The sequence below is a fragment of the Meriones unguiculatus genome (genome assembly GCF_030254825.1).
Source record: "Meriones unguiculatus strain TT.TT164.6M chromosome Y unlocalized genomic scaffold, Bangor_MerUng_6.1 ChrY_unordered_Scaffold_25, whole genome shotgun sequence".
In the NCBI taxonomy this organism is placed as follows: Eukaryota; Metazoa; Chordata; class Mammalia; order Rodentia; family Muridae; genus Meriones; species Meriones unguiculatus.
This window is the reverse complement of record NW_026843710.1, coordinates 21,785,574-21,795,301: the sequence shown is the minus strand read 5'-3', so window position 1 is coordinate 21,795,301 and position 9,728 is coordinate 21,785,574.

Below are 9,728 nucleotides of genomic sequence, written 5' to 3'. Positions count from 1 at the left end.
GGTCCTATGGACAAATTCTCTCAATTTTGTGTTATTACAAGGACTGCTTGTTCAGACATGCCACCTGAACTTATGGAGTTTGAGGTAGCTGGATAACCACTAGTTCATGGTTAGAATTCTCTGCTACATAATGAGTACGTGGAAAGCATGCCTTATGCAGGAACTCTACCCTCCTTTAGCAGAATCTCTTCTCCATGTTAAAAATTTTTTAAAAAGTTGTGAACATGTTATTTTTATTGATTATGTTGGAATTTCATATAATACACAATACACTCCTTTTCCATTGGTCCAAGTTCAAATTTCTACTGACATGACACATTAAAGAAAATTGTTTTACAATATTTCAATTCAACTATGTTCATATACTCATTGGAACATGATGAGAACCCCAGTGCCAAGTCCCTTCAAGTAAACTGAGTTCATTTTTGCCCCACTCTGGAACCACCCTCAAGAAGAACCCATCAATTTTTAAGACTTCTATACTTCATCCTCTTGATCACAGATTTTCTTATGTATTTATTTATTACAATTTGTTTTATTTGTATGTTCTCTGCTATCCCCTCCCTCTTCTTCCAGTTCTACCCACCCTCCTTCTTCAAATGCTATGCCCTTTCTCTAGTTCCCTAATAGGTGAAGTCCTCGTCTTTCTGCATTCTGAACCTATATCATCAGGTCTCATCAAGCCTGGCTGGATCATTTTCCTCTGTGGCCTGATTCTCAGGGCATTGTTTTCATTGTGTCCTCATTTGCCTCTTGACACTCTTCTTCCATCCTCACCTGCAGGCTTCCAGAGATCTGAGGGGAGGGACAATTTCATAGGGAAAATCTCATTTAGAGCTGGGTGTCTTAAGGTTTCTCTCCGAATAATATGAAACTGTACTTCTCTGTATACAATTCCATTTGATGGAAAAGGAAGCATCTCTGTGTGTAAAAGGACATGACACTGATCTATCAGTTGATCAGTTGATGTTGGCTATAGGCTTGATGTATATTGCCTTTACTATATTTAGATAGGTGCTTTTTATCTCTGATGTCTCCAGTACTTTAAAATTGAATAGATGTTGGATTTGGTCTAAAGCATGTTCAGCATTTAATGATATTATGATTTGGTTTATTTTTCTTTTGTTGTTTTTTTTTTAATATGGTGGATCACATTGGTAGAATTTCATATATCGACCACCCTTCATAACTGGGAGGAAGCCTACTTGGTCATAGTGGATGGGATCATTGATGTGTTCTTGTTTTCAGTCAAAGACATAAAGTACCTTGCTATGACCCTAACCAAGCAAGTCAAAGACTTGCATGAAAAAAAAATCAAGTCTCTGAAGAAGAATTATAAGATTTCAGAAGATGGAAAGAACTTCCTTGCTCATGGCTTGGCAGGATTAACATAGCAAAAATGGCCATCTTACCAAAAGCAATCTACATATTTATAGCAAATCCCATCAAATTACCAATGCAATTCCTTACAGGTCTGGAAAGGAAAATTCTCAAGTTCATATGGAAAAACAAGAAACCCAGAATTGCTAAAACAATCTTTCACAATAATATATTTTCTAGAGGTATCTCCATCCCTGACCTTGGCTCTATTATAGAGCAACAATAACAAAAGCTTCATGGTACAAGCATGAAAACAAATGGTGGATCAATGGAATTGAATAGAAGACTCAGAAATGAACCCACACATTTATGGACACCTGATCTTTGACAAAAATGCCAAAACCATACAATAGAGAAAAGGTAGCATCTTCAAGAAATGGTGCTGTCTACTAGATGTCTACATGTAGAAAAATGCATATAGATGCATAATCATCAACCTACACAAAACTAAAGTCCAGGTGAATCAAAGATCTCAATATCAAACCAGACACATTAAATCAGTTAGAAGAAAATTTGGGAATCCTTGATCTCATTGGCACAGGAGACAACTTCTCAAACTGAGCACCAACAGCAAAGGCTCTAAGAATAACCATCAGTAAATGGGACCTCACGAAACTGAAAAGCTTCTGTAAAGCAAAAGAAACTGTCATCAAAACAAAACAAATGCCTACAGTTTGTGAAAGAATCTTCACCAAGCCTCTATGTGACAGAGGGCTAATATCTAGTATATATAAAGAACTGAAGCAGTTGGAAAGCAGCAAATCTAGTAATCCAATTTAAAAAATGGGGAAAAGAGCTAAAGAGAGAATTCTCAACAGAGGAATATTGAATGGTAGAGAAATACTGTAAGAAATGCTGAATGTCATGAGCCATCAGGGAAAGGCCAATCAAAACCTGAGATTTCACCTTTCACCCATAAGAATGGCCAAGATAAAAAACTCAAGTGAGAACATATGCTGGAGAGATGTGATCAAAGGGGAACCCTCCTGCACTGCTGGTAGGGATGTAAACTTGTACACTACTCTGAAAATCAATCTGGTGCATTCTCAGACAACTAGGAATAGACCTTCCTCAGGATTCAGCTATTCACAGCTAGGCATATATCTAAAAAAGGATAAAGTACACAATAAGGACATTTGCACAACAATGTTTGTAGCAGCTTTATTTGTAATAGCCAAACCTGGAAAAAAGACAGATGCCCCCATCTGAAAAAATGGGTACAGAAATTGTGGTACATCTATACAATGGAATATTACTCAGCAATAGAAAAAGGAAATCATGAAAATTGCATGTAAATGTTGGGAACTGGAAAGATTATACTGAGTGAGCTATTGCAGAAGCAGAAAGACAAACAAGTTATATTCTCACTAACAGGCTTATAATTTAAGATAAACCTACTGTAAAACTAAAATCTGTACACCTAAAGAAACTAATCAGAGGGAGAACTCTGGCTGAAATGCTTAATCCCCATCCTAAAAGACAAAGAAGATGGGCATCAGAAAAAGGAGAAAACAGGGAAGAATTTAGGAGCCTATCACAGAGAGACTCTGAAAAGTTGTCTACATGTAGAAAAATGCATATAGATGCATACTCATCAAAGATGCAGACTATCAAAGCAGATGCTGAGACTTAGGGTCAACTGTTGGGAAAAGTGCATGGAATCCAGTGAAAGAACTGGGAAATAAGATCTGGAGAGAACAGGAGCTCCACAAAGACAGCAACAGACCAAAAATATCTGAGGAGAGGGGTCTTTCCTTAGACCATACTCTAACCAAGTACAATGCAAGGAGATAAACTAGAACCCCAGCCCAGTTGTAACCCATGGAATTTCAGTGTCCCAAGGGGCTTCCCCAGTAATGGGAACAGGGACTGCCTCTGACATGAACTTATTGGCCTGCTCTTTAATCACCCCCCCGATGGGGGGTAGCCTTACCACACTACAGAGGAAGACAGTGCAGCTACTCCTGATGAGGTATGATAGAGTAACATCAGAAAGAGAAGAAGAAATCCCCTTTCAGTGGACTTGGGGAAGAACATACAAGGAGAAGGGAGAGGGAAGGTGGGATTGGGAGTGGAGGAGGTAGTTTTGTCAGAGGATATAAAGTGAGTCAACAGTAATTAATAAAAAAATAAATTTTAAATATTTTAAAAATTATACAATTCCTTTTGGAATTATATTATAGTTATATTTGAGGTTGACATGACAATGAAGTGACCAAACAATATGGAGTCTCTGCTTTTCATTTCCTTTCTATTTTTTTCTGTTGGTCTTTTTCTCTTTCTGAATCTGTCTCTCTAGTGCCTTTTCTCTGTGTATCTCTCAGTCACCCTCTCTCTGTCTGCTTTTTGTGGATCACTATGAAAAGCTCCCATTAAGCTGAAAGACTACAACAAGATGATTGCATGAATACATGCAATAGTATTGGATAGTCTCTGTAAAAATATAAGCATAGCCCCAATTAAGTGCTTTTGTTCAAAGAGTTGCCTTGGTCAGGGAGCATTTTCCCAGTATGTAATTCACTGACTGAGGACACATTTGTACATTTAACAAACAATAACGGAATTTTTATAATGTGAATTATTAATGACCACTAGAAAGAAATGTGACAATATTCCTTAACTAAGAGTCTTGGACACATGAACTGTCATCTCTGGGTTGTGTGCCTTCAGCTGCCCTGATTGAGGAATTGTAAGGCTCTAAGCCTTTTCCCAAGCAGGCTGTCCACTTGGGCCTTTCAATAACTGGCTGAAACACTTACTGGCTCTCACTTGTTTCATGACAGCATTCTCCCTCTCAGCCAATCAGCACCGAAGAATCTAGAGGTTTCCATGGAGATGAGTAAATAAACTTTCCTTAGTGTCCAGTATCTCTGATCCTTTGCACAGGTGATGTTTTCTTGTGAAACCCAACAAGCATTTATCTCATCCCTTTATCCAGATCCCAAAACTTTACTCTTGTTTACCTCTGTGACAATATCAAGTAGGAAATAAAACTTTAATGTTTATTTAATAGGACAGATTCCTAAGTAGGGTATCTTCAAAGTGATGTGGAATTAAGGGGAATGTACCAAATGACAAGGTGATCTCCTACTGGGTCTTGGATCTGAAATTTCCTAGGTTGTGGCTTTGAACTAAGCAGTTCCTGGCTTACTTCTTACATGCACCTTCACATTCTAATTGATATAATAGCTTGACAGGGTCTAGGATTCCTTGGGGTATTGACTCTTTATGAGCAGGATAATGAGAAGGAAACCAGATGGTTCCTGGTACTGGTATGGCTGAAACTGAGAATAATTGGTGTATGCAAAAAACTGAGTGGCAATAAACTTTTTGACAGGTAGTGCTCTTCCACACAAGTGTTGGCAACCCTCTAAGTGCAGGGGTGCCTTGGCTGACCTGTCTGGATCAGCAGTTGTGTTCTCCTGACTGGTCAGTGAGGAACCCTCCTTCTGCTGGTGTTTACAGTTAAAACTGGGCCTTCTGGACAGAGAAATTGGTCCATGTTATATGCCTAGGACACAATGGTATCTGTGTCCTCAAGACAAACTCTCTAAAATTATGGACAGTTCCAAGAATGCTTGTTCAGAGTTGCCACCTGAGCTCATGGGGTCTCAGGTAGCTGGGTAACCACTTGTTCATGGTCAGGATCTCTGCTCCATAATGAGTTCCTGGAAAGCATGCCTTACAATGGCAAAAATCTGTCCTCCCTTAGTGGAATCATTTCTCCATGTTAAAAATCATTGTAAAAGTTGTCAATATATTATTTTCATTGATTGTGTAACTTCACATAATATATGTTTACCCTCCTTTTCTCTTGTTCCCAGGTTTAAATTACTAACCATGTGTCACACTAAAACTTTATCTTTAAAATACATCAATTGAAGTTTGTGTTGTTCATATACTCATTGAAATATGATCAGTTTCAGTGCCAAGTCCCTTAAAGAAAACTGAGTTCATCATAGCCACACCAGTTACCACGCACAAGAAGAAGCCATCAGTCCTAAAGAGCTCTATACTTCATCACCTCAATCACAGTTTTTCTTATGTATTTATTTATTACGATTTTTTCACTTTGTTTCACCTCTGCTGTCCCCTCCCTCTTCTCATTCTAGTCCCACCCACCCACTTTCTTCTATCCCTATTCCCTTTCTCTATTACCCTGATAGGGTAGGTCCTCCTCCCCCTTCTGTGTGACCTTAGCTTACCAGGTCTCATCAAATCTGGCTGGATTATCTTCCTAAGTAGTCTGATTCTCAGGGCATTGTTCTGCTTGTGTCCTCAATTCCCTCTACTTAGGATATTCTTCCTGCCTCCACTCTTTCAGGTTTCCCAGAGCACTGAGGGGAGGGAGAATTTCATGGGAAAAATCCCATTTAGATCTGGGTGTTTAAGGTCTCTGAATAATATTGGACTGTGGGTCTCTGTATGCAATCCCCCTTGATGCAGAAGGAAGCATCTCTGGATATAAGGACATGGCTCTGATCTAACAGGTGAAGGCAGAGAGATACATTTTAATAACAACAACCTAGATTGTTTGACAATTTCCATAGACCCCTGGCCCAACAACCCAATTAACTGCCACCCAATCCTCCTAGTGGAAGATTTGTTTGTTTACAATTAGATGGCCTGTTAGAACTTTTTCCCCACTATTAGGAGACCTCCTAGTAAGTGAATACATACCATATTAGTCTTTCTGCATTTCAGTTACTTCATAGGTGATTTTTCCTGGTTCCATCCATTTTCCTGAAACTATCATGATGTCTTTTTTTTTTTGCAGAAAAATATTCTGTTATGGAAATATTCCACATTTCCCCCAAAGGACATTATCTGTCCTGTTCTTTCATCCTTGGAAGGGATTTGAATCATTGTATTGAATGACAAACTATCAGGATAACAATGTTTTAGCCTAGAAGTCCCTCCTTCTAGCGTTTCCCGGTTATTTGAAATACACTTGAAGCACATTTTAAAAGTCATTGTAGAAGTTGTCAACATATTATTTTTATTGATTATGTGGGAATTTCATATATTATATATTACACTCCTTTTCCATTGCTCCCAGGTTCAAATTCCTTTCCATGTGTCACCCTAACTTTTTTTTCTTTAAAGTACAGCAATTCAAGTACGTATTGTTCATATATTCATTGGAACATAATCAGAGTCTCAGTGCCAAGTTCCTAAAAGAAAACTTAGTTCTTCCTTTCCACCCTGGCACTACCTCCAAGAAAAAGCCTTTAGTCCTGAAGAGCTCTATACTTTATCACCTTGACCACAGTTTTTCTTATGTATTTATTTGTTATGATTTGTTCACTTTGTATCTCCTCTGCTACCCTCTGCTTCTTCTTCACCAGTACCTCCCAGCCTCCTTCTTCTATCCCTATGCCCTTTCTCCAGATCCCTGATAGGGGAGGTCTTGCTCCCCCTTCTAACTGACCCTAGCTTATCAGGTCTCACCCAGGGTGGCTGCATCTTTTTCCTCCACAGTCTGATTTCTCAGGGCAATGTTCTTCTTGTGTCCACAATATCCTCTACTTATAACACTCTTTATGATTCCTCACCTGCAGGAATCCTAGATCTATTAAGGGGAGGGGAAATATCATTTAGAACTGGTTGTTTTCTGGTCTCTTTCTGCATAATATAACTGTGGGTCTCTGCAGGCAATCACATTTGAGGAAGAAGAAAGCATCTCTGTGTAAATGAGAACATGGCACTGATCTATCAGTTGACTGCAGAAGGCAACATATTTTAATAGCAACAGCCTGGGTTTTTTGAAAATTTCTGTAGGATGCCCTGGCCTAACAACTCAATTAACTGCCAGCCAATCCTCCTAGTGGAAGACTGGTTTGGTCACAATAGATGGCCTATTGGAACTTTATCCCCCACTATAAGGAGACCTCCTAATAAGTGAATACATACTGTGTTTGTCTTTTTGCATATTAGTTACTTCAATCATAATCATTTTTCCAGGTTCTGTCCATTTAGCTGAAAATATCATGTTCTTTCCTTAGCAGAATAACACTCTGTCATGGCAAAATTGCACATTTTTCACAGAGATGATTGTCAGTCCTTTTCTTTTGTCCTTGGATGAAGATGGGGCATTACTCATTGTATTGAATGAGAAACTATTGATATAACTGTGTTCTTTTAGCCTAGAAGTCCCTCCACTTTCTTCTACTTCCTGATGATTTGAATTGCAATATCCCCTTGAAGGTCCTCTACTTACATGTGGAGTCCCTGTGAAGAAATGTCTGGGAAGGGTTGGGAGTTTTGGCCTTGTTAGAGAATATAATTCCTAATGTAATTATATTCTGGAAGGATTTGCCATGAGGTTGATATGCCAATGAAAGTGACCACACAAAATGGAGTCTCTGACTCTCAGGTTCTGTCACTTTATATAATTGTTTCTGTCAATTTCCATATGTATTTCTGATTCTGTTTCTCAAGCTCTTTCTCTGTCTTCCTCTCTCTGTCTGCCACTTGTGGTTCAGTATGAAAAGCTCTCAGTTCTGCAGACTGAGTTGACTGCTTGATGATGTGACATTAAGGATGGTCTCTGCCAAAATATAAGCAAGGTCCAAATTGAATGTTTTTTTTCCAAGAGTTGCCTTGGTCATGTAGTATTTTGTCAGTAAATAATTCACTAACCTAGGTTTCTTGGCAGATTCTATGTTATGGATATTATTTCTCATTGATAACATGTCCAATGAGAACTTTTTGTCCAATTAAATTCTGTTTCATCATACTAAGAATCAGAAACCCTAACAGGAATAATAACAAAAGCAGGTTGCTTAACAACTAATACTGAAAGCATTATTATCAGCACTAACGCAATTAGTAAGATTGTAAAATACACATTCAATTGAATGTCTTACTACAATGTTTCCAATTAGCAGTAAATAAGGAAGAGTAACACATTCCAAAACAGAAGAATACTTGATAAATTTAGCAAAGCTACTTGCATTCCTAGAGAATGCTATATGTTCCAATACAGCCCCAAATTTCCATACATAGGTTTGCCAATTTTTATGTGGAGTCCTCCAAAGGCCAGCTGTAACAGCTTTTTCTAAAACAAAGGAATTTTCACTGCCTTTACCAGAAGGCAAGCTTTAAATACACTTAACAATAGACTAGTCCAGTCCACGACTGTAAATGCAGCATCATTTTCCCAGGAGTAGATGGTGTGGGTTCTCCTATGCATCTTGTCCAATGAACAAGCAGTTGAGAACAAGTGTGTTGATCCCCTTTCTCACAGTGTCGAGAACACAATGGAGATGTAAGACTCATTCTTAACTCCCATAGGAAGGCACAATAATATGCCTCCAATGTTCCACTTTGCCTGCTTGCCAAGTGGGGCTTGAGCTACCACCCCTATTTTAGATTAGTGGGCATTCTGACCTATGACACACACAGGGAGACTGGTAAGCAGCCCTGATGAATATTCTCTCTGATAAAGCAAAGAGGATGACCTCTTCCAAGTCCTGAAATGTTAAGTGTCTGTTTTACTTGTGTTCCTTCAAAAGCAGGAAAACCCAACAACAAAATGCTGTTGCCATCAACAAGGACTTCTGCATCATCCCAGAAAACTGTATGTAGTAGAGGTGGGTTAGGAATGTATGCCCGATAAAAAGTCATCTTGACCAAAGGGTTCACATTAACATCATGTTGGTACCTGAACCTCACAAAGACTCAACAAAGAAAGATAATTTCAGGCCAATCTCCCTTATGAACATTGATACAAAAATACTCAACAAAATACTTGCAAATCAAATACAAGAACACATCCAAGATATTATCTACTATGACCAAGAAGGCTTCATCCCAGGTATGCAGGGGTGGTTTGATATTAGGAAATCGAACAATGTGATCTACCATGTTAACAAACTGAAAAAAATCAAACACATGATAATCTTCCTAGATGCTGAAAAATCATTTGACAAAATCCAACATCCATTCATGTTTAAAGTATTGGAGAGATCAGTGATACAAGGCACCTATCTAAACGTAGTAAAGGCGATATACATCAAGCCTATATCAAGCATCAAAATGAACAGAGAGAAACTTAAAGCAATCCCACTAAAAACAGGGAGAAGACAAGGCTGTCCACTCTCTCCATATCTCTTCAACATAGTGTTGGAAGCTCTTGCTAGAGCAATAAGACAGTTGAAGGAGATCTAGAGGATACAGATTGGAAAGGAAGAAGTCAAATTATCACTATTTGCAGATGATATGATAATATAAGTGAGTGACCCCAAAAACTGTAGCAGGGACCTCCTACAGCTGATAAATACCTTCAGCAAAGTGGCAGATACAAAATTTACTCAAAAAAAAAAATCAGTAGCACTCCTGTATAG